The following is a 25,732-nucleotide window of genomic DNA, read 5'->3' on the forward strand; positions in this document are numbered from 1 at the left end:
GATTTTTTTGCTTACTACAAAGTAGTTGATTCCTGCAATCTGTTCACTTCTTTCTTATTAGGAGAGGTAAACATTCATTAACTATAACCCAGGTACACACTGGAATGTGCGTACCTTGAAAGAATGGAAAGTGGGAAACACTAAGAGTCCATCCTTTCGCTGTTATCTTCTTATAGAAATAAGCACCACTCAGGAGAAGATTATACTGGAGTTCAATAATGATGAGCAACTTTAAATCTGCTTTGATTTATTGCCATTCAGAACAATTGATTAGCGAAGTTCATTATTGCTTTGTAACCGCATCTGATGTGCGATATGCCGCCATGCCTCCCTGTAGTGCTCTCCCGAACAACTTGTCAATGATATGTAATTTTTAAATAATATAACAGACATTATTTTGTCTCAGTGTCTCTAGGCAAATACTATAAACACAATTATCAACAATTTAAGAGAGTGGTTAATTAAAATGCAGACAAATGGTGCTGTAAAAATGCCACTGTGACATGTCAAATGTCACTTCACTTTTATTCATAAAATGAAAATCACCCAGAGAAATACATATTCATTTTCTCTGCAAGTAATGTCAACACACGAGAAGCAAATAATAAGGCTGGAAAGAATAACACCGCAAAAATAATTAAAAGAAAAATGAACTTTTACAGCAATGAGAAGATGTAAAAGAAAATATTAGGGTACATTACACTGTAAAAAATTATTAAAACATGAAATTTGATAAATCTGCACTCAGATCCCCTATCACTTAGTAGTTTTTTGCTCGTTTAACCACAAACACGCTGGTTCGATCTCCTTACTTTACCTGTTCATATTTTTTGTGGGTGGGTGTAGGATGAGGACCACTGTAGATATAGTCTAGTCATGAAGAGGCATATATAGAAATCAAGTGCCCCATAGCAAAAGTCAGAATTGCCTCCCCTTCTAAAGAAAAAAAAAAGAGGGTTAAGGACAAAGGTTGAAGAAATAATGCAAATTCTCTTTAAGTATTTAAGCAAATGCAGTTGAAGAATACAAACAAAAAATAAAAAAAAATCCACCAATTACAACAATAGTATCCACGAGTCCGGCTGACAAGCGGAATACTGTAACCTTTTTGGCTACATTGTTCTCTGCTGCCTCTCTAATTTGACTATATACTTACCTATTGTTACTGTTAGGGAATTGACTGTTGAGCAATTCCCCAGTAGCTGCTGCTGAAACCTGGGAGGAAGGGAATGACAGAGAGAGTGAGTTCTAAACGCGACCTAGCCCCTGTCCCTGCCTACTTGCCTCAACTACCCTAGTCAATAGAGGACAACTGGGTGACAGTTCCTTCTCTAGACAAGTGTTACACAGAACAGGACAAGGCAACACAGCACAGAAGAGGAGACATAACAGTACTGAATCGAAATCTAAAGAGAAGTCAAAAGCCAAAATCAGAAGTCAGTAAATATAAAACAAGAGCAAGGACAAATGCTTAGTAAGGTCAAATACACAAAAGCCAGCAAATTGTGTGGGCTAATGACCTGTTTATAGAAAGTTCAGAACCCGCCCAAGGCTTGATTGGTAGATCAGCTGTCAATCACAAAGCACGCGAACCCTAATAGTGCCAACATAAAATGCCCAAAGTCCAGAAGCAGGTAATCATGAGTGGACAAGCCTCCTGCACTGTACAGTGCAGCCAGAGGATGGTGCAGATGTTCGAATGGGAGCATATGTAACAGTCACATTATTATTTTTTTTTTATTATTAAAGGGTTAATAATCTCCTGACAGGGTGGGGGGGGGGGTAGATTGTACCAGTGAAGAGAGCAAAGGGAAGGATTTATGACACTTGGATTGCCATACAACAAAATAGATTAGTGTTATGAAAGAGACCTGCAGGCCCCCCTCCCTCAACAGACCCTATAGTAACTGCATACCCTCCCTCTATGGTAGGCAGGCTATTTAAGACATGGTATTTATAGATACCTTTGGATTGGTGGCATAGCATGAGGTTGAGCACAGGGGAGACAAACATGTTCAAGTGGGCGCCCAACTTAGGTATACCAATATTATCACTATAGGTGGCCGTATAGTAGTATATATTGGCTATACACAGGGCTCTGCAAATGATTTACATGAATAGAATGCAGTAACATTTAGAGACTTACAGGTGACATCTCTGACTAATCGTTCACATTTCCATTACATTTCTCTTCCATCTGGACTGCCATGACCACTTCTTTCAATCTCTGTAAAGTTTGCAGCACAGCCATCTTTGGCTCCTTACTTTTCCAGGAACCTGACCACATTGTTCTCACCTACAGATCCATCCTGCTGCTACCCCAATTACCCCAATGCTGCGATTTCCAAAACTATTGTTTTCTTATAGGTATAATAGATGCAGGAAACCGCTGCAGGCTTTCTATGAAAAGTGTTGCAGGAAAATATGTGATTTGTTACTGACGTGGTTTTTCTTGCAGTGCCTTTTTTGCTGTGGATCACAAGGTGGGGTCTTAGCCTTAATAAAGACCAAGTGCACCTTAATCAAATTAATTGCTCCCTTATAATATGCCCCTGATTCCCCGTGACATAAATACTGCGCTCCTAATGACCCCTTATATAAATGATCTCCCCCATTGCAATGCCCCCTAATAGCCCTCATATAAATAAACCTCTAGTGTTATAATGTCCCCTAATGAATCCTCCCTTATATTTTCCCCTCCTAACAACCTCTTATACTATTAAAACAACCACAACTGTGTTAAAAAAAATTTATACTCCCCTACCTGCGGTCCTTTGGTGAATGGAGCCACCGCCTCTCTCTCCTTGGTCCTACACTCTATGCGCAAGGTCCATGCATAGGACCTCAGCATCTCGGTGCAGGAGGCGCGATGCTATGATGTCATCGTGCCAGCCTGTCCCGAGAGTAGACGTGTTCTGTTTACCCTCTGTGTCTTGTAAATCACAGGCCTGAAGTGGCTTGCGGTTTACCAGACAGGATTGGTATTAACTAGATTGGTGTCTGCAGACACCGATCTAGTTAAAAATAAAGCATTAATGATGGCCCCTGTGTGGGCCCCACAGAGTCAGAGGGCCAGGAGAAGCCACCCGCCCCCGCTAGCTATGCCTCTGCTATTTCTTGTTTCCTGTATACAGAAGTGCCAACATTTCGTATTTAGTGGCTCTGTACAGAAATAGTATTTACATACATCAGTATCTGTCCCAATTACGCTCACAATCTAAATCTTATATCTTAAAAAATACGCACTTCTCCAGACCTGATATGTTCTTATTAGTATATTATTGCACTTCATATGAAATGGTGATAATGTTACATATTTTATACTAAATGTACAGTGCTTGTATTTTTGCAAAATTGGTCACTAGTCATTACCAGTTTGGGGTGTGTTACTACTGGTTGTGATATTGTCCAATCAACATTGATATTGCCAAACTGTGTAGGGACATATTCCTGTGACAAGTGAAATGGACTGTCACATTTTTGTAAGTTGTAGCATGTTAATTATACCTATGGAAACGCTCATGTTTTCTGTATAGGTATAAATGAAGCAGAAAGTTTGCAGAGGAAAACTCTGTGGTCTTTCTTTTGAAAAGCGATGCAGCTCACTATGTGTTGCCTAAAAATTAAGAATGATCAGCTGGAGGTTAAAAAGGTGATCAGAAACAGCGGTGCCATTGAATCAAGCCATGCTATTGCTATATGGGCAGGTGCAAGTGTCTTAGAACATCTTTCACAGCTACTAGTTCCTGAAATACTGTTTGATGGAGTAGTTCTGCTGTATATAAGAGGTCTCCTAGCAAACAGAAAGAATGGTGCTATGTACCAGTGGCTGTACTGCATTGTGCTTGGAACGGTTGTGATTCTGCCTTTCACCTGCAGTGCCTGCTACACTGAAATGTCTTGTTGGCCACAGTTTCCCAGGGTCATTCTGGCTGATTGCAAAGGCCTTTAGAAGCCAGACCTGTAGAGATTAGCTGATTGGAAAGCTTGGACTGCAGTGATGGAATAACCACGTCACTCTTGAGATATGGTAAGCCCTTATTTTTAGTCTATAAACTACAGTATGAAAAAAAAAACAAAAAAACTTTTTAAGTCTTCAGTAGGTGATACCTTTTTTAATGGCTAACTCATAATGATGACAGAATATGATGTTTCGAAGCTTCCTCTGAGCTTCTTCTTCAGATATAACTAAAAACACTTTCTAGAGGCTGCATATTTATGTATTTATGCAGCCTGTAGAAAGTGTTTTTAGTTATATCTGAAGAAGAAGCTCAGAGGAAGCTTCGAAACGTCATATTCTGTCATCATTATGAGTTAGCCATTAAAAAAGTTATCACCTACTGAAGACTTAAAAAGTTTTTTTGTTTTTTTTCATATTTCATAACCACTGGCTAACACGGTACCAAAACAAGCATTTTTCTTTTTTAGAAACTACAGTAGTTACACTAGTACAGTGTCCATATTAGGACTTCCTCAGATATCAGAGTCAAACATCAGATTAATGCTAGTTTACAGCTCTGATACCTGACTTCTGACATCTGATTTGTCTGACACCTGACTCTGACACCTGACTCTGACTAGTGACATCTCATACCTGACCCTGATACCTGACTCTGATACCTGACCCTGACACCTGACTCTGACACCTGACTCTGACACCTGACTCTGACAACTGACACCTGACACCTGACTCTGACACCTGACTCTGACACCTGACAACTGACACCTGACACCTGACTCTGACACCTGACTCTGATACCTGACAACTGACACCTGACTTTGATACCTGACTCTGACAACTGACACCTGACTCTGATACCTGACTCTGACAACTGACACCTGACTCTGACACCTGACTTCTGACTCCGTCAGAGATCAGACTCAGGCATCACATACAAGCCAGCACATACACTATGCCTCCCAATGATTGGCCAGGATTACAGAGCCCCCTGCTGACACTCAGGAGTAGAAGATACAGTGTATATAGGAGCTGCAGGCTGAGAAATTCAGATGAGACCTGATACCTGACTTGTGACTCTTTCAGCGATCAGACTCAGACATCACATACAAGCCAGCACATACAATGGTGGAAACTTATCAAGTGAAATGCTCCACAATTCTAGTATCATTTTCACCAAATAAACCCTGTAACATGTTGTAAGTGTTTTAAATACTTTTAAAACTTGTGAAAAAAGGGGCGTAGACTCACAGTAAAGGGGCGGGACCTACAACATTGTGCTACAAAAATTCACCAATAAACGCCAAAGAACCTCAACTAATCTTCCATAGGAGACCCTGCTGCAGATTTTACCAAAAAATCATCAGAGAGAAAAGTCCTGCACAAAGTAGAGGAGGAGTAGAGCTGATTGGATGAGACTCTTGCAGTAATTGTCATTGACAGCATCTCCACCAATCAGAGCTTCTGAGGGAGGTAACTTCATAAAGCTGCTGTAAGTGCCACAGATAATGTGCTGGCTTGTATGTGATGTCTGAGTCTGATCTCTGAAAGAGTCACAAGTCAGGTATCAGGTCTCATCTGAGTTTCTCAGCCTGCAGCTGCTATATACACTGTATCTTCTACTCCTGCAGGGGCCTCTGTAATCCTGGCCAATCATTAGCAGGCATAGTCTATGTGCTGGTTTGTATGTGATGTCTGAGTCTGATCTCTGAAAGAGTCACAAGTCAGGTATCAGGTCTCATCTGAGATTCTCAGCCTGCAGCTCCTATATACACTGTATCTTCTACTCCTGAGTGTCAGCAGGGGGCTCTGTAATCCTGGCCAATCATTGGGAGGCATAGTGTATGTGCTGGCTTGTATGTGATGCCTGAGTCTGATCTCTGACGGAGTCAGAAGTCAGGTGTCAGAGTCAGGTGTCAGTTGTCAGAGTCAGGTATCAGAGTCAGGTGTCAGTTGTCAGAGTCAGGTATCAAAGTCAGGTGTCAGTTGTCAGGTATCAGAGTCAGGTGTCAGAGTCAGGTGTCAGAGTCAGGTGTCAGAGTCAGTTGTCAGGTGTCAGAGTCAGGTGTCAGAGTCAGGGTCAGGTGTCAGTGTCAGGTGTCAGTTGTCAGGTGTCAGTTGTCAGAGTCAGGTGTCAGAGTCAGGTGTCAGAGTCAGGTGTCAGGGTCAGGTATCAGAGTCAGGTATCAGGGTCAGGTATGAGATGTCACTAGTCAGAGTCAGGTGTCAGACAAATCAGATGTCAGAAGTCAGGTATCAGAGCTGTAAACTAGCATTAATCTGATGTTTGACTCTGATATCTGAGGATGTCCTAATATGGACACTGTACACTAGGTATTACAGATATACTAGGTATTACTACGACATTTTATTTCTGGCTCAGATCATTCCAATATCTAATAGTACCTACTTTATTCTATCTACTTGGAAAGCATATTGCTACTTTACTACTCAAAATTTGTTGTATTTCTGTCAATTGCATGCATATGTGATAGTAAATAATATATACACTACCTGCTGTTCCCAGAAGAGGGAGCTGAAGAATCAGTCCTTGAAATCATTATAAACCCATGAGGAACACTTACCAACTGGCATTAAGAAAAACATAGAAAAGTGGCTTTAGGTACTAAAAATGTTATTAACTCATAGATATGTGATACATAGATAGATAGATAGATAGATAGATAGATAGATAGATAGATAGATAGATAGATAGATAGATAGACAATACTTCACAATGCTACTATAGACACTTGCTGCAGATCTTTCTTGAACTAGTTTTAATAAATTGATACGACTATGAAGAACTAGACTATTGGTGTGTTTGAATAAGCCTATTATTGTGCGCTAATAGTAAATGACCTCAATAGTTTAGCTGGACAATTGTTCTACCTTACAAAGCTTCCTAGAGTCCTAAAGACTATAGACCCCTTTTGGGCCTTTTTAAAAAAAATAAATAAATAAATAAATAAATAAATAAATATTGCATAATTTTTGCTAAAAAATAAATAATTAAATAATTCCTTGTCTGATGCATCATTAAGTCACTGAAGTTTAATTATTTTCATAATCATACCAACCCCTTTTGTTTCCTAGTGACATTTCTTTGACAGTAACCCATATTCCTCTTCCTCTTATTCCCCTATTCTGGTCATTATATAATTTATATGCTGCAGTTTTTACCCATATCCCTCTTTGTATCTGGAATCTTTAGCTTGTTCTGATTTAGTGGATAGCGATTAGCCATCATGCACTGCACACAGTGAGTACAAGAGATTCTACTCTATAACTGTATCTGTCTCTCTTACTTAGAAACCGCTCCAGATCTATGCAGGACATACACAGAGGTACTGGGATATGGCATAAAGCATTTTGTTTTCTATGAAATTTGTAATTATTGTGTAAAGTCTGTAGAAACCAGTTAAAAAACAAAACAACTATACTATACCTACATCAACAACAGCAAACAATTCATCTTGATACCATGCTGAAAAACCCAGCAACATACAACAAGCTGCTGGGTTTTTCTGATTATGGGCATGCAAAAATTAAGCATTTGTATAGTCGTTAACCCCAATATAGGCTCAGTCCTTAACAGGTTAATTTGCCATTGCTGAACTACATTGCCCAGAATGCCTAACTGCCAGATAAGTCACTGGGGAGCTATCAATACTCACTCATGTATTATGCAGTTTGCTTCCAATGCTCACATGCATTATGTATGTGCTTTCTATATATTTAACTGTTTATGGGTTTACAGCACACAGTTATATGCACTCTGCCAGTCGCTGCAAAGTGAGGGGATAAGCTGATTGTTACAAAGCCAAAGTATATTTTCATCTTTTCAGTGTTGTGAATGTGTCCAATGCAAATACTTATGATCTACAGTCTGCCATGATAGTCTGAAGCTTTCAAGGCATCCTGAGACTTACTAGAATGCCTTAAAGGGAACCTGTCACTAGGATTGAGGGTACTAAAGTGTCAGCATGCATAGTAAAGCAAGGTGTCCTTGCCGTAACGCGCATGTACAGTCTGTAGCTACAAACCTAAATTATCTCAAGCCTGTTTCGGCCCAAGGAAAGGGATGTCAAGGCAGCCCTAGAACTTCCAGTGTACCTATAAATACTATTCCTTTTCCTTAATTAATTTGCTCATAAAGTAATTTGCAGATATATATTGTAAGCCGATGGCTGGTCAGGTAATGGAGGGGGTGTACATCTCACCCAGATTTCTCAGGTGGGTGAGATGAGAAAACTCCAGAAGGAATGTTTGTTCTCAGCAGACAACTTTCGTCTGCTGAGCATTTTGGTAAATGCTCAGTACTGGGCTGGAATTTTAGGAATGGCAGGTAGGTTGGTAGTGGGACCTGTCATTCCACCCCCCTCCAGTCCACACTTTGGGGATGTTCTGGCAGCGACTCAGCTGCAGAGAGTCTGCTTGTCAAAGAGGCTTAAGAAGTCAGCTCCAGCAGCAACACTTTGGCAGAGTTTGGCTGGAGGGCTGACAGAGAGCTAATATTTTTGGAGCTGTGTCCTGAGTGACTCTACTGGCTTTTTGGACTTCTGTTATTCTAGGTGAGGTAACCTATTCTATGTTTAGTTAGAGCCTAGCCAGGCAGGTATTTATTTTTGTATTGTTTTCCTTTTGCTGCTGCACTATATTTTTAAGGGTATGGGGGCACTCGTCCACATTAGGGAGAGTGTTCGCCTACATAGGCAGTACGGAGACTTACAAGTCATTCCTGCTCCGCTAGGGATTATGGGTAAAAAATATGCAAATCTAGTCTCCTTGATGGAATTTATATTTTTAAGTGAAAATAAAACTCTAGCTTTGTTTTGGACTAAAAGAAACTGGACTTGTGTGTCTATGCCATCCCACCTAGCAACCCCAGACCCTGACTATATATATATATATATATATATATCATCTGAGTAAGCATATAAGCATATAAGTAAATAATAAGTACATGGTGCATGTATATGACTGACGAGAATCGGGCAAACTGAACATGGCATCTGAACTGCCATAACATGTTATAGAACAGAAGGAGCTGAGAAGGTTGATACATAGCTTCATGGAAAACACTTTAATATAGAAGGTTTTCATTTTCACTTGTGCTCATTCTGGGCTTTGGAGATATAAGGGTGATCTCATTCAATGATAAGTCTTCCCTGTATAAGTTTACATAGCATTACCTGTCAACCACTCATCATCACTGCCCACTGAACTCCTAAACCAGGGTGAGCAGGAATCTAAAGAGTGCCTGTCATTACATCTGAAAAGCTTAATGTCATATATTATCTGATAAGTTCTGTTAACCTGAGTATTTTGGTGTTTTATCCAAATCTGTCCAGTCATTCCAAAGATATAAGCCCTTGATGGGTCTACTACTGTATATGACATACAGCTAAGCAATAGTGTTACCGCCTACTTACTCTAATACGCATAGACACATCAAATTCTTCTTATTTCCTGTGACAGAAAGCTGAAGCAGAGCATTGGCTCTGTCTTTCACTTGCCGATTGACCCCAGTTAGCGGAGTGGCTCACGGCATGGACTCTGTAGATGAATCAGCCACTGAATCCACGGTAAGATCAAGCAGGACGTACTGCTTTGATCTCTACCATCCTCTGAAAATAATGGGAGACAGATTCAGGGCAGAATTTAGTGCTGATTTTTAGGTTGAATCCATCTCAAAATTAGCGATAAAAATATATGAACAGTGTGAACATATCCTTAAAGTACTTACATTTTTGGAATGGCTGACCAGGAAAGACACACAAAGGGCACTGTTAATTTAAGGGGCACAAGGGGCTTTATTAATTTAAATATGCCCACAGGAGATATTATTATAGGGACTATTATATATGTTATTATTGTGGGTAGAAGTAGGATGGGAACTTTGTGAAGGTGAGGACCATGTGGATCGGGTAGCTGGAAAAGTGAGAAGGCAAAGACCAGAGACAAGTCATAATTGGAAGAAGTGGTCATTGTGGTTCAGATAGAATAGATGAGTGTCACCTGTAAGTCACAATATTTTTCTGCTCTGTATTCACTCAGATGACCATTAGAGCCCTGTGTAGCCAGGTGTTTCACTATATGGTTACTGTATTGTGGTAATATTGCTATACTTGGGGGACCCCTCGGGTGTATTTGCCCCCCATGCTGAACCCCTACCTGCGCCTCTACTGAATGGATTTGGATAAAGCACTAAAATGATCAGAGTGACAGTGCCTATCAGATCATTCATGCCATTGGGCTTTTGGGATCTAGTTACTTTACTGAATGTAAGTTATACAGAATCTTCTCCCACATAACTATTCAGTCTGCTCAGCTCCCCCTGCTTTATAACAAGCTGCTGGCAGATCAAGTTAAATGTGACCGGTCCCCTTTAATTTTCTTAGCACTAGAAATTACAAGTATATACCGTACATATATTCGCTTCAATGTGTGTTTTGCAGATGCACTCAATTTCAAAGCTTCTCCTAGAACTGTAGTAACCAAGAGTTCATTAGGGAAAGACAATGAACCTTATATAGATGCATTGTTCTCATTACTGTTAGAATCAAATTCAAGACTGACCAATTTAAAGTAACTTACTCAACAAGATATAAGTGGAAGAACCCCGAGTAATAACGGCTGCCTGCAGAGACAAGTCAGATGGCACTAAAGTGATTAGTACTTTGCTCAACTATCTCACTGCACAAACTATATTACTGGTTTTCAATTTGTTCCAGATTTGTTAAAGGGTGACCTGGTTCTATAAATGACTGCATTATATTATATGATGAAGCGTTCCCCATGAACATTGCAATTGTGAAGTACAAATTGTATAAATAAGCATAATATGCATAAATGATGGGCTTTTTTTGTCCCCCGCTGTGATTTGTTTTTGAAGCACAGACAAGACTACTGGTTTTCTCGTAGTAGAATGGTAGACATGTTCATCTTTACTCTCAGATAGATGAATACTGGATTACTTGAAGAATGATATCGGCATTGTTGTATCATTTTTTTTTTTACTAGTAAAATATTTCTCAATTATTTTGGAACAAAAATAAGGTATTCTAACCTATATACTAAATATCTTTCCAACTTATCACATGAAAGAATGGGTTTACTTTTGCAAAAAAAAAAATCACTTGTCTGCAATTGCTATTACAGGGAACAAGATAATATTGGATCTACTCTATAAGGAATATATCATTATGAAATGGTTGATATTTTGATATCTTTTTCTTATGTGCAATATGTTTTTTAACCAATTCCTGACATTTCCCATACAATTGGAACCCGGCATCAGGAATAGTTGTGGTTCCGTAAGTTTAACCCCATGTATACCACAGTCAATAGTGACCACAGTATCTGAGTAGTTAAACAGAGGAAGGTTACGCCTTTTGACCCAAATTAAGGTCCCTGTTTCCCCATGACTCTATCATGAGTTGCTGAGCAGTTGTCATGTTAACCAGGGGCCTAATAAGTGCCATCATATCCCTTTCTTAATATAGCTACTAGCAGGGTGTGATATTTAGATGGCACAAATGGGAAATACTGCAATCCAGAAATATTGCAATTAAAGTATTAAAAATAAAATATAAAAGGTTCTTTGAGACTGGATATTAATGATAAAATATCATCAGAAACCTTTAATGGACAGGATTATAGTGTTGTTGGCATGTAGCCACTGGTCCTCTAGGGCAGTGCTTCAATATGGCACTAATATGGCCAGCGCCACTCATCTTTTCTACTGAAGACATTGTGCTGCTTCTCCATCCAGGTCTTGTGGGGCCACCACCTAAACACTCCAACCCCTGTGAGTCACCTGGAACTGCACTGCCAAGGGATGGACATACCCTGGACACTTGATTCACTCCGAGGATCTCTCTTTACAGTAGAAGGAGAAGTATAGCAGGTCCAGCAAAAGGATACTTCCCAGCCTTTTGGAAACTTTTGCTGTCATATAGGATCATCCATCCTCAGTTCGTCACCTCAGTTCCCAGGCTCACCAGGTGTCTCACAAAGTATATAGGTGAATAGAATTGGCAGATGTACTAGTACCGATGTATCTATTTTTTCTACTCTTCGAACTCGAACTTGTCTTGCAGACCACTGCCTCCTGTAAGTATTTCTCTAACAGCAAGATGACCTCTTCTTCTTTGTGGTGTCTCTCATATTTGTCTCAACTTGTCTCCTCCCTCCTACTGACCATGGGAGCAGGCCTTATATAGGAAGCCATCTCCTGTCCTGAGTAGCTGGAGTAATGCCTGACATTCAACAAGATGCACCAACAGAGAATAACACACAACTTTTCAGGGTTTACAATTCATGAGCTAAACTTAGTTCCACCTATAAGGAATCATTGCATTATCCAGTTTCTGAATGTTCCAGAACACTGACAGTGCTATGACCTGCACCTGCAACATTAGCATGTATAAAGTGTACCATCCGATAAAGTGCAAGTACATCATAATACATGCTATAATACAGCTAATAAACTCTACTACGCCAAGCTGTTATGTATTAGCTTGGCCAACACTGCTTCTACTTTGCTAACAGGTACACTTGGACAGGGGTTTGCCCCTCCCTATGAAACAACCTAACTGTTCAAATACTACATATACACAATCTTAGAGTGTGAACATACCAAAAAAGATTACATTGAAGTAGAAAGTTTTGTGATCTCAGATTATGAATTTTGAGAAAAAAATGGTTTGAAAGCCTTGACTTATCATATGGGAGCTGCTGCCCCGAGACACCCAGAAAGCAGGTGATTTTTCAAGTCAAAGCCAAGGCCCATCGGGTATTTTTCCCTTGCCACTGTATTGTCATATTACATACAGTAGTTGCCATTCCAATATTAAGTCCTTTCCAATTGAGAAAGCTCCATTGCCTATATGAAAGACAGACGTCCATGGGGTCATTGCAGTTTCACAGGTTTTCATGGCAGTGGCCGGACAGGGGTGCAGAGTTTAGCATTTTTGTCAAAGAGAGAGAGTTAATTATTTCACCTCCTTGTCTATTCAATAGGATTGGACTAAAGGTCTTTTTAGATCCAAAGATTTTTCTTACTACAAAGCATGCTGAATCGGCACGTTCTACACCGGCCTGACTACACAGAGTGATACAAATACAGCCTGATCTCCAAAGTCATCTTCCCTTTAGCATATACCTACATTGTTTTACAGCAGCAGAGTCTTTATTATACAGGGCAACGTGATATTTTTTACTTTGCGGAAATCAGCCGATCACTAGGGTTGAGCGATCGTGTTCAGAAAAGATCGGATTCTGATCGGCGATCGAGAAAATTTCCCGATCGCAATCGGAATTCCGAACACGATCTTTTTATGTGGGATCAAGATCGGTGATGTTTCCCCACAATGCTTTGCTTAGCCTTCACACGCTGTATACTCAGTGTGAAGGCTCCGCTGCAGTTCCATAGGAATGAATGGAAGCAGCCGGCACACAGCTTTAACCCCCTGCGTGCCGGCTGCCTCCATTCATTCGAATGGGAGGCTAAACTAAACATCTCTAGCAGCTACTTACCTCTAGAAATGGCTGCTCCGGTGCCCTCCTTCTTCTTGTCCTCGCTGCCCCTCCACGCTGCAGTCTTCTTGCCTCCCCTCCCAGTACCCACCCACGCTCTCCTAACCCGCCCACACTCTCCTAACCTGGCAGAGAGGTGGCAGCGAAGGGAGTAGAGCAGCGTGGAGCGGCAGCGAGACAAAGAAGCAGGAAGGCACCGGGCACCGAAACAGCCCTCTCTGGAGGTAAGTGGACACCAGGGGGGACTAAGTAGCCAGAGGATTAAAAAAAAATCCTCTGGCTACTTTAGTAATTCACTACACAGCATGGATTCTAACAATTGTTAGATTCCATGCTGTATAGTGAATAGGATTGCTTTTAAAATCCGATCTCCGATTAATAAAAAAATCCCATTGACTTGCATTGGGATCGAAATTGGGTTCAAATGAAAAATGATTGGAAATTGGATTTTAAAATTGATCCTGAAAAGTCAAGATCGGCTCAACCCTACCGATCACCCAATGAATGAGAAAATTGTTGTCCATCGGGTGATTGTCGACATTATCAGACAGGTGACTTGTCAGGAACATATACTTGTACAATCATTCAACTGACCGGTCTGATAGGGCCTTAACAAAATGTTAACCCAGTCTTTTTGAGGACAAAGGACTATGCAGTTTGATTTACCAATGGGTCATCGGTAGCTAGAACATAAATATCTATGTGGTTGTCAAGGGTTAATTAAAAATCAATCAACACAAAAATATTTCTTAAAAAATTCTAGCCAAAAAGTACTTTACCAGACGATATAGGCAATATATGCTATTTTTCTGTTTAAAATAAACATTGCCGAGTAGTGAGCTTTGCATTGCAGGAAATCTAAGCAGTCTTCCCTATCTTAGTCACTTGAAGCCATTGACTGATGAAATTGATTGACAGCAATGGCATAGCAATAAACACCATTAGAATTGCAGAGATAGAGAAGAGACTGCTGAAAGTCTGTGAAGATTGACATCTCATGCAAGGCAATTGATTTGGAGTCTGAGTTGTTGTTGAGAAGTGACTGATTACATAGCACTACACAGGATAGCATGTAGAGTAGGCATTGACATCCTTTTATGATCAGATTTGTCATTATGTGCTTTCAAGTGTCTCTATAAGCTCAAGCTGGAGACAAGTCTTATCTCTACCCGATGATATGCTGTGTCCATGTTTTTTTCTTTATTTACTGTACATGACAACCTTTTCTGTCTACAGACTTTATATTTATTTATTAGGATTTCGACAGATATCCATATTGGTTGCATTGCTAATTATCTACATTGTTATATTCTGGAATTTCTATATCTAATTTATGAAATACAACTCCAACTTTGTAGGAGATGGGAGTAGATTGTTAGGAATGATGGTCTTGGTTGTATGTCATGTGAATACTTGGCAGAAGCTGCACTACTGGACTGTGCTTTGGCTAGCTGGCAGAGAATGACAGATACATTGCAAGAGAAGCTAAAAAATGCTGCTTAAAAAAAAAAACAGCAATTGAATTTTTTTCTGTAGAATTTTTCATTGAGTTTTTGATGTGTTTTTTGTCCCTGCTTTTTTTTTTCGAATAAATGTACAGGTAAAAAAAAGCGCACATTTCCGCAGCTAAAATTGACATGCTGTGTTTTCGACATGGTATTGTCCAGTCATTTCACTGAACCTGTGTTTACCTATAAATAAAGACTCACACATGGTTGGAATGAATTGGCCACAGCAGCCATTTTATTGACAAATACAAACATTAAACATTTTATAAACATCCTATAAATATACAGTCCTATGAAAAAGTTTGGGCACCCCTATTAATCTTAATCATTTTTTGTTCTAAATATTTTGGTGTTTGCAACAGCCATTTCAGTTTGATATATCTAATAACTGATGGACACAGTAATATTTCAGGATTGAAATGAGGTTTATTGTACTAACAGAAAATGTGCAATATGCATTAAACCAAAATTTGACCGGTGCAAAAGTATGGGCACCCTTATCATTTTATTGATTTGAATTCCCCTAACTACTTTTTACTGACTTACTGAAGCACAAAATTGGTTTTGTAACCTCAGTGAGCTTTGAACTTCATAGCCAGATGTATCCAATCATAAGAGCTGAGTGTGCAGCAGGGTTCAGCACATCTCTGATGCAGCAGAGCTGAGTGTGCAGCAGGGTTCACATCTCCAGTGTAGCAGTGCTGGCCGTGCGCTCAGCTCAGCTACATCTCGGCATAGGAAGGCATTGACCAGCGTTGATTGGCCGAATGCCATACAGAGTACAGCAATCGGCCAATCAACGCTGGTTCTGGCGGAGGAGGCGGAGTCTAAGATTGGTCCACAGCAGTCTCCATTCTGGTCCGATCTTAGACTCCGCCTCAACACAGACGAGCCTCCGGCAGAATCAGCGTTGATTGGCCGAGTGTTGTACTCTGTATGGCATTCAGCCAATCAATGCTGGTTAATGCATTCCTATGGGAAAAACTCAGCTCCTGCATATCGCAAGCTGACAGGGATCCCGACGTAATACAGTGACTTGGGCATGTTAGATGCCCCCAGGCATGCTTCCCCTGCTGTCCCAGTTGCATTCCAGGGTGTTGGCATCATTTCCTGGGGTGTCATCGTGGACTTGGTGACTCTCCTGAGTCGAATAGTGGTTTCCCCCTAAACCCCCTAAACGAGTATTTATTCCCCGTAGACTATAATGGGGTTCGATATTCGATTGAACAGTCGAGTATTGAGTGGCTACTCGAATCAAATTTTGAACTTCGAACATTTCATTGTTCGCTCATCTCTAATCATGTTCCTTGGTAAAATAGTTTGGTGTCAGTTCAGGTGAATGGACTGAGCTGTGATACCAAGCACAGCCACTATACATTTTGTCATGTGTCCACTATATCCTTCTGTTGGGTAATGCAGTAGATACGAGGTTTAAGGGGAGGTAAAATCTGCTGTGAACACCTTTAGAAGGAACACTAAAGCACCCACAGATCCTTATGGATCAAGGGTTTAGTGTCTCAAATACCCCTGGTGTAAAGCTGCCTGTGCCCACATTTAAACAAATAAATAAATCTTACATAACTAAATGATATCAAAAAAACCTTTTATTCTTACATTTAGATCTGCCATAATATTAAAACCACCTAAAAGGAGAACGAGCCTAGCAGTCAGTGAAGCATAACAACAGTTGTTCTTCATTTAGACATACATATTAGAAACAGAAGAAGACATCCCAGGGAGTGAGGCTTGGATATCCCGAAGCAGACAAGTTCTTAATCATAGCTTGTGTAATTCATTGAGATGTCATCTTCTCTTTTTAATATATCGTTCCCACGATGTAACGCGGTGGTCATTCTGACACATAAACACATGTCAGAGTCAGCGCTTCAAAACAGAATCCCATTGACTTCAATGGGTTCCGTTTAATGCGCGTAACACATTGAAATCAATGGGTTAAAAAGCCTCCCGAAGACTTTCAAAGTTTAGTGCACGTAAGATGGAACCCATTGAAGACAATGGGATTCTGTTTTGAAGCACTCACTCTGACACGTGTTTATGTGTCAGAATGAGAGGCGTTATATCGTAGGAATGGGCCCTTACCACAATTTCAAAGCAGTTCATGTGCATCTTATATACACGGTGTAGTCCTTGCCTGAAATCCACTTTCTCTAGTTCCTTAATAACATAACTACATTCTATAAGGCCTCGTTCACATCAGTGTTTGTATTCCATCCGGGGGAGTCCAAATGAGGACCTCCGCCAAATGGAATACCAAACGCAACTGCAAGCGGTGTGCCAGTGAAAGCATACGGACCCCATAGACTATAATGCGGTCCGTGTGCTTACCGCCAGATCTCCACACCCAGAACATGCAGAGAGGAAAGTAGTTCACAATCTACCTTCCTGTCCGCATGTTCAGTGCTGAGATCACGCAGCAAGCACACGGACCCCATTATACTCTATGGGGTCCGTGTGCTTTCACTGGCACACCGCTTACAGTTGCGTTCGGTATTCCATTCGGGGGGTCCCCATGCGGACTTCCCGAACGGAATACAGCTGGCAGATGTGAACCAAGCATAAGAAGCCAGTAAACCTTGAGTATGGAGTATGGAAGAATGCTGAGAAGAAATCAAGCTAAACACAGGGAGAAACTTGAAAAGTGTAATGATAAAACATTATGTACTGATAAGAATGATTTATATAGCAAAACAATGCCATATTTATTACTGTATGTTGTGCTAGAGTAAATATTCCAACAATGATTAAATATGGCATTAGTCATCTTATTGACATCTTTTGCAGTAATGTCTTTATTTTCTTGCTAAGAAATTAAAACTTGATGCTCTTTCTTTTTTATTGTTTGTTCAGTAAAGGCAAAGCTAGCCATATACATAGATACTGTAGGACATGAGATAAATGATAGATCATTTGTACACTTACTAAACAGTACATCATAGATTCATCAAACTGTAATGATTTGTGTGGGGGCAGAAGTCTCAGCCCCCGGCCTCCCCTGCTGCGCTCAGGTTCCCTATGATCTTAATGGCTCTATTCTGACTGTAGGCCCATGAAGTAGATTGGTGTTGGTCATGTGACTGAGATTTGGAGCATCAGCAGGGGAGGCTGAGGAATGAGACATCCCACCCCTCACTCCCTGCGGCAGTCTGCAACACTAATCACATGGGGGCCCGAAGACCATCTTCTATATTGTAAGTGTATTTTGTACAGTTAATATACTGTGAGAATTCTTAGATCTTTAAATAACCCCTTTAAGGATTAGACATGTATTAGTGTTTTTGCATGCTAACCTTTTGTTTGGTTACCAATGTAATTTTTGCATCGCTTTTTCCACAACTTCCAGGACTGTCCATTAATACCCATTTTAGAGAGGTTTTCTTTTTTTAGTTTTATGATGAGTAAACTGTTCTAAAAGTTAAAAAAATATCTTAATATTTTTTTTATAAAATTAGCAATTGTACAATTGCGTATTATCATCCCAATTGTAGCATGAATGTTTTGATATAATATTCATAGTTTGGAATGAAATGAGTGGTTAATTCAAAGGTTTGCATACGCAGGGGCATTTATTTATGTGCTTTTGTTACATAATACGTCCCGCATCAGTTTATAAAAGACCCCTGGGGGACATGCACACTTTATTTTATTTATTTTTGTATCATTTTACCGCTATAACTGGAACATCCATAGAACTAGCAGTTACAAGTGAAATCAGCCTCTAATAGTGACAATAGTCACTGGCAGAGCTGATTTGGTTCTGTTAAGATCCAGAAGCTCTGCTACATCGGAAGACACATGGGAGACACATAACCGCTGGGTCAGAAAGCATCAGCAGCCCTCTTTCAGCATCATGTGGGAATTCATTATTAGGGTTAGGTGAATATAGACAAGGGATGAAGCTTTTGTGTGTAGGTATTTTACAGTATGTTTAACTCAATATACCCATTCCAGGTGACAGACTCACTAAAGCATTCTAAGACATCTTAAACAATTGTATGCCTCCTAGTTTGTGGGAACAGTTTAGTGAAGATCCTTCTCTGGGGCCTGTCTGTGCCCCATTCGGATGAGTTTGGTGTTGAAGAACTTGACTAAGCTGACTTGTTGCAATGGTGCATCCTATCCCCTATAGATTGGGGATAACCCCTTTACATAGCTTCCAACCGTCCTGCATTCAGCAGGACTTTCCCAATTTTAAGCTCCTGTCCCGCAGTCCTGAACATTTAACTGCATGTCCCGCTCTGTCCTTGAAGTGTTTTACTTATTAACAAACTTTCCACCGATCACTATCTGGTCATATAACAGTTAAAAGGTTGTAATATCACATGGTCAGGTGACTAGGTAGATGTGTGTCTTAGTATGCCGGCAGTGCAGGAAGATGGAGAGATGTGTGGTCTAAGGTACTGAGAAGGGAGGGGGTTGTGAGATACAGGGTGGAGAGTGTGTGTGTTTTACTGTGTGTGGTGTACTATGTGTGTGTGTGTTGTACTGTGTGTGGTGTACTGTGTGTGTGGTGTACTGTGTGTGTGGTGTACTGTGTGTGTTGTACTGTGTATGTGTGTTGTACTGTGTGTGGTGTACCATGTGTGGTGTAATGTGTTTGTGTGTGGTGCATACATCCCAATCGCCCCGGATTCTGCAGGACATTCCCAGATTCAGGGTCATGTCCTGCAGTCCCAGCCAGCAGGATGTATGTCCGGGTTTCAACTATTCTTCATCCGGAGGTGAGTTGAATACAGTGTCAGAGGAAGCAGGAGCTGGGGGAAGAAATGAGTGGGGGGCAGGAAACTGGGGGCAGATGAAAGGGGGATATGAAACTGGGAGAGAGATGGAGGGGGAGATGACACTGGGGGCAGATGAAGGGGGATATGGGACTGGTGGAGAAATGGAGGGGGAGATGAAACTGGGGGCAGAAATGGAGGGGGACATGAAACTGAGGGTAAATGAAGGGGGGCACTTAAACTGGGGGACATTAAATGGGACATTAAACTGGGGACAAGACAACTGGCGGGGGGCATTAAACCGTGGGAGTAGCTGACTCTAGTTGCCCCCAGTTTATTGTCACCCTACATCTACCCCCACAGTCTAATGTCTGCTTCTAGCCGCCCTATTTTAATGCCCACCCCCTAGTAGCCCCCAGTTTCATATCCCACTTCAGCTACCATTCATTTATTGTCCCCCTCCAACTACCCCCACTGTTTATGTCCCCCTCCAACTACTTTAGTTTCATGTCCCCTGTAGTTTCCCCTAGTTTAAACTGGAGAGGGACTTAATACTGTGGGACAGTTGGAAGGGAACATTATAATGTACGGGTGACTGTAGAAGGATTATAATGCATACCTCCCAACCGTCCCGATTTCCGCGGGACAGTCACGATTTGGGTGACATGTCCCGCGGTCCCGGTTGGAGGGAGGTATGTCCCGATTTCAACTCAGATCTGCGTCCAGAGGACGCAGATCTGAGTTGAACACATATGCGGCTGAAGCAAGGGGCTGACACAGGTCAGCTCCTCACTTCGCCGCTGCCCGCCTCTCTCCCTGACACATGCGGCTGAAGCTGCTCGCGTGCTCGCTTCGCCGCTGCGTCTCTCTCTCTCGCTGACACATGCGGCTGAAGCGAGGAGCTGACCTGTGTCAGTTCCTCGCTTCGCCGCTGCCGCCGGCTCCTGGCTTGTAGACGCGATGTACAAGCCAGGAGCCGGCGGCAGCAGCGAAGCGAGGAGCTGACACAGGTCAGCTCCTCGCTTCAGCCGCATGTGTCAGCGAGAGAGAGAGACGCAGCGGCGAAGCGAGCACGCGAACAGCTTCAGCCGCGTGTGTCAGGGAGAGAGGCGGGCAGCGGTGAAGCGAGGAGCTGGAGAAGGTAAGTTTAATGTGGAGGTGGAACGTGAATCTGGGGGCAGATGAAGGAGAGGACGGCATGACACTGGGGGCAGAGATGGAGAGGACATGAATCTGGGGGCAGAGATGGAGAGGACATGAATCTGGGGGCAGAGATGGGGGGACAGGAATCTGGGGGCAGAGATGAGGGACATGAATCTGGGGGCAGAGATGGAGGGGACATGAATCTGGGGGCAGATATGGAGTGGACATGAAACTGGGGGCAGAGATGTGGGGACATGAATCTGGGGGCAGAGATGGAGGGACATGAATCTGGGGGCAGAGTTGGAGAGGACATGAATCTGAGGGCAGAGATGTGGAGACATGAATCTGGGGGCAGAGATGGGGGGACATGAATCTGGGGGCAGAGATGGGGGACATGAATCTGGGGGCAGAGTTGGAGAGGACATGAATCTGAGGGCAGAGATGTGGAGACATGAATCTGGGGGCAGAGATGTGGAGACATGAATCTGGGGGCAGAGATGGGAGACATGAATCTGGGGGCAGAGATGGAGAGGACATGAATCTGGGGGCAGAGATGGAGGGACATGAATCTGGGGGCAGAGATGGGGGGACATGAATCTGGGGGCAGAGATGGAGGGACATGAATCTGGGGGCAGAGATGTGGGACATGAATCTGGGGGCAGAGATGTGGGGACATGAATCTGGGGGCAGAGATGGAGAGGACATGAATCTGGGGGCAGAGATGGAGGGACATGAATCTGGGGGCAGAGATGGAAGAGGGACATGAAACTGGGGCAGATGAAGGGTGTATATGAAGCTGGGGGAGAGATAGAGGGGGGACATATAATTTACGGGTGACTGTAGGAGGATTATACTGTGTGCGGGCACATGAAAAATTAATGAGTGGGCGGGGTCAACACAAAAGCGGGCGGGGCTAAATTTGCCACGGCGCTATGCGCGCCGCACATTTTGTCCCTCTTTCGGTTCTTCAAAAGTTGGAAGGTATGATAATGTGTAGGGGCACATGAAAAATGAATGAGAATGGGCGGAGTCAACATAAAAGTGGGCGGTGCTAGTTGTTAATGTTTTTCCCTCTTTCTGTTCTTCAAAAGTTGGGAGGTATGCTTTTAAGGCTGGGACCCCACATGGAATAAATGCCACAGTTTGCCCACAGCAGAAATGCAGTAGAAAAAAAAAATGTGTCGTTCTACAGCATCCACATCACAGGAAAATATGCGCAATGGACACACTACAAGTTCCAAAATTGTTGCAGTTTTGGAAAAAGCACCATATCAATAATGACTACAGTAAAGTGACAGATTCCCTAAAGGTATCATGGAAGCAGAAATCCACAGCATTTCTGTGAAAAGCGCTGTGGGGAAAACTGTGATGCGTTGCAGCTGCTGTTTTTCCTGCAGCGCCTTATTGCTGCATAAAAGCCATATTAGGATTTGAGGTTTTTTAAGCAGTCAGTTGTATTTTTGTATTGCACCATTGTATTCTGCATTGATTACATTTTATTAACTCTTCATGAGTGGGATGGAAAAAACAGCAATTTTTGGCATCAGTTATTTTCTTTCCAAATTTTGTACTGTGCAGGATACAGGATAAGTAACACATTACCTTGGTTTCCATGGTAACAGGGATACCAAATGTATTTAGTTTTTTATGTGTTAATACAGCTGCACAAGGAACTTGAACACTAGAGGGCATACTCGCTGGTATAATACACTGCCATACTCTGTCATGCAGTTCATTATACTGTGCAATGTATGGCAGAGTCTAATAAGTTAACCTCTGATGATGATGCAGGGGCTCTAAATTTACAAAGTATTCAATTCATGTATGTAGTTTTTATTATGTTTTAACACCTTAACAAAGATCCATTAAAAAAAAAAAAAAAGATTGGATTCACTATATTCTGAGACCCATAGCTCTTTCATGTATATATACTGTATATATATATATATATATATATATATATATATATATATATATATATATACTAGAGGGAGGACCCGGCTTCGCACGGGTATATTACATTTTATGTTTGTGTAGTGGCCCCATAAGAATTGTCCAGTTTTGCACTGATGTATTTTGTATGTGGTTTGTCTGTATGTCCATAAGCGTCATGTGATTATGTGTATCTCATTTTGGATATCAGTGAAAAACCTATGATCAGTTGTTATGGATACCTGGAGTAAAGCTGTATCTAATCCTTCCCCGTGTAGTACTGTGTTTAGACTCAAGTATCTAATCCTTGTTGGTGTGGTACTGTTTGCAGATGCACATATCTAATCCTCCGGCGTGTGGTACTTTGTGCAGATGCGCGTATCTAATCCTCCCCCATGTGGTACTGTGTGCTGAGACGCGTATCTAATTATCTGGCATGTGGTACTGTGTGCAGAGGCATGTATCTAATCCTCCAAAGTGTGGTACTGTGTGAAGAGGCGCGTATCTAATCCTACGGCATGTGGAACTGTGTGTAGACACGCGTATCTAATCCTACAGCATGTGGTACTGTATGCAGACGCATGTATCTAATCCTATAGCGTGTACAACTGTGTGAAGACGTGCGTATCTCATCGTCTGGCATGTGAAACTGTAAGCAGACGCGTGTATCTAATCCTACGGCATGTAGTACTGTGTGCAGACGTGCTTATCTAATCCTCTGGTGTGTTGAACTGTGTGCAGATGTGCGTATCTAATCCTCCCTTGTGTGGTATTGTGTGAAAAGGCGCGTATCTAACCCTACGGCGTGTGTAACTGTGTGTAGACACGTGTCCCTAATCCTACGGCATGTGGTACTGTGTGCAGATGTGTGTATCTAATCCTCTGGCATGTGGTACTGTGTGCAGATGTGCGTATCTAATCCTCTCCTGTGTGGTACTGTGTGCAGATGCGCGTATCTAATCCTCTGGCATGTGGTACTATGTGCAGATGAGCGTATCTAATCCTCCCCGTGTGGTACTGTGTGCTGAGACGCACATCTAATTCTCTGACTTGTGGTACTGTGTGCAGAGGCATGTATCTAATCCTCCAAAGTGCGGTACTGTGTGCAGACACACGTATCTAATCCTCCCCTGTGTGGTATTGTGTGAAGAGGCGCGTATCTAATCCTACGGCGTGGGGAACTGTGTGTAGACACACATATCTAATCCTGCGGCATGTGGTACTGTGTGCAGATGTGCATATCTTATGCTCTGGTGTGTGGAACTGTATGTAGACACGTGTATCTAATCCTATGGCGTGTACAACTGTCTGCAGACGCGCGTATCTAATCCTCTGGAGTGTGGAACTGTGTGTAGACGCACGTATCTAATCCGACGACATGTGGTACTCTGTGCAGACGTGCAAATCTTATGCTCTGGTGCGTGGAACTGTGTGCAGATGCGTGTATCCAATCCTTTGGCATGTGGTACTGTGTGCAAACGCATGTATCCAATCCCCTGGGGTGTGGTACTTTGTGCAGACGCGTGTATCTAATCCTTCGGCATGTGGAACTGTGTGCAGACGCACGTATCAAATCCTTCAGTGTGTGGAACTGTGTGCAGAAGCGCGTATTTAATCCTCTGGTTTGTGGGACTGTGTGCAGACGCGTGTATCTAATCTTCTGGAGTGTGATACTGTTTGCTGATCTGTGTATCTAATCCTGTGATGCGTGTATCTCAGTTTGGATATCAGTGTTGTATTGTGCATGTGGAGTGACCGTGTGTATTGCAGTTGGAATATGAGTGAAAGTCTTGCAGGTTTGTATTGGCTAAGGGGGGGGGGGCACTGTGTTTGAAATGCTGTATCTCAGCAACGGTACGTCCGAGTGAGTTGGAGTCTCGTCTTAAACCTTCCCGGATACCTGAAGTATCTCTGTACCAAATTTGGTGAAGATCGGTCCAGTCGTTTGGTTCGCATTAGAGTACAGACAGACAGACAGACAGACAGACGGACAGACAGAAATTCATTTTTATAATATAGGGAGATATATATATATATATATATATATATATATATATATATATATATATGGCTTTGTAAGGTGTATTTTTGTTGCAGGCCAGTACATTGATTGGCAACTGTGCTTGGTATTGCAGTTCAGTCCCAATCAGTTGAATGAGACAGAGCTGTAAATAGGCCACATGGCAAATGGACATCACTTGTCTATGAAGCAGAAGTATTGCAAACTCTCTTTATAGTATCACCACTGGTCATATCTAGAGATGAGCGAGTAGTACTCGATCGAGTAGGTATTCGATCGAATACTACGGTATTCGAAATACTGGTACTCGATCGAGTACCACTCGCTATTCGAATGGAAAAGTTTGATGCAGAACCAGCATTGATTGGCCGAATGCTATACAGTCGGCCAATCAACGCTGGTTCTTCTCCTACCTTTAGAAGTCTTCTCCGTGCAGCTTCCCCGCGCGTCTTCTGGCTCTGAATTCGCTCTGCCAGGCATCGGGCCTGGGCAGAGCCGACTGCGCATGTCCGCTTGTAGTGTGGGCATGCGCAGTCGGCTCTGCCCAGGCCCGATGCCTGTCAGAGTGAATTCAGAGCTGGAAGACGCACGGGGAAGCTGCACGGAGAAGATTTCTCGGAGGATCCAGCCCGACCCTCACTCGTGGACTTGGTAAGTATAATTTGATTGAATGTTGCCTACCCCTGAAACGAGCATTTTCCCCCCATAGACTATAATAGGGTTCGATATTCGATTTGAGTAGTCGAATATTGAGGGGCTACTCGAAACGAATATCGAATATCAAACATTTTACTGTTCGCTTACCTCTAGTCATATTGTGATGAACATCCTAAGGATAGAAGAGACACCACCGAGCGGATGTTCATGTATTATCCCATGTAAATGAGTGAAG

Source organism: Leptodactylus fuscus, chromosome 1 (genome assembly GCF_031893055.1).
Source record: "Leptodactylus fuscus isolate aLepFus1 chromosome 1, aLepFus1.hap2, whole genome shotgun sequence".
NCBI lineage: Eukaryota > Metazoa > Chordata > Amphibia > Anura > Leptodactylidae > Leptodactylus > Leptodactylus fuscus.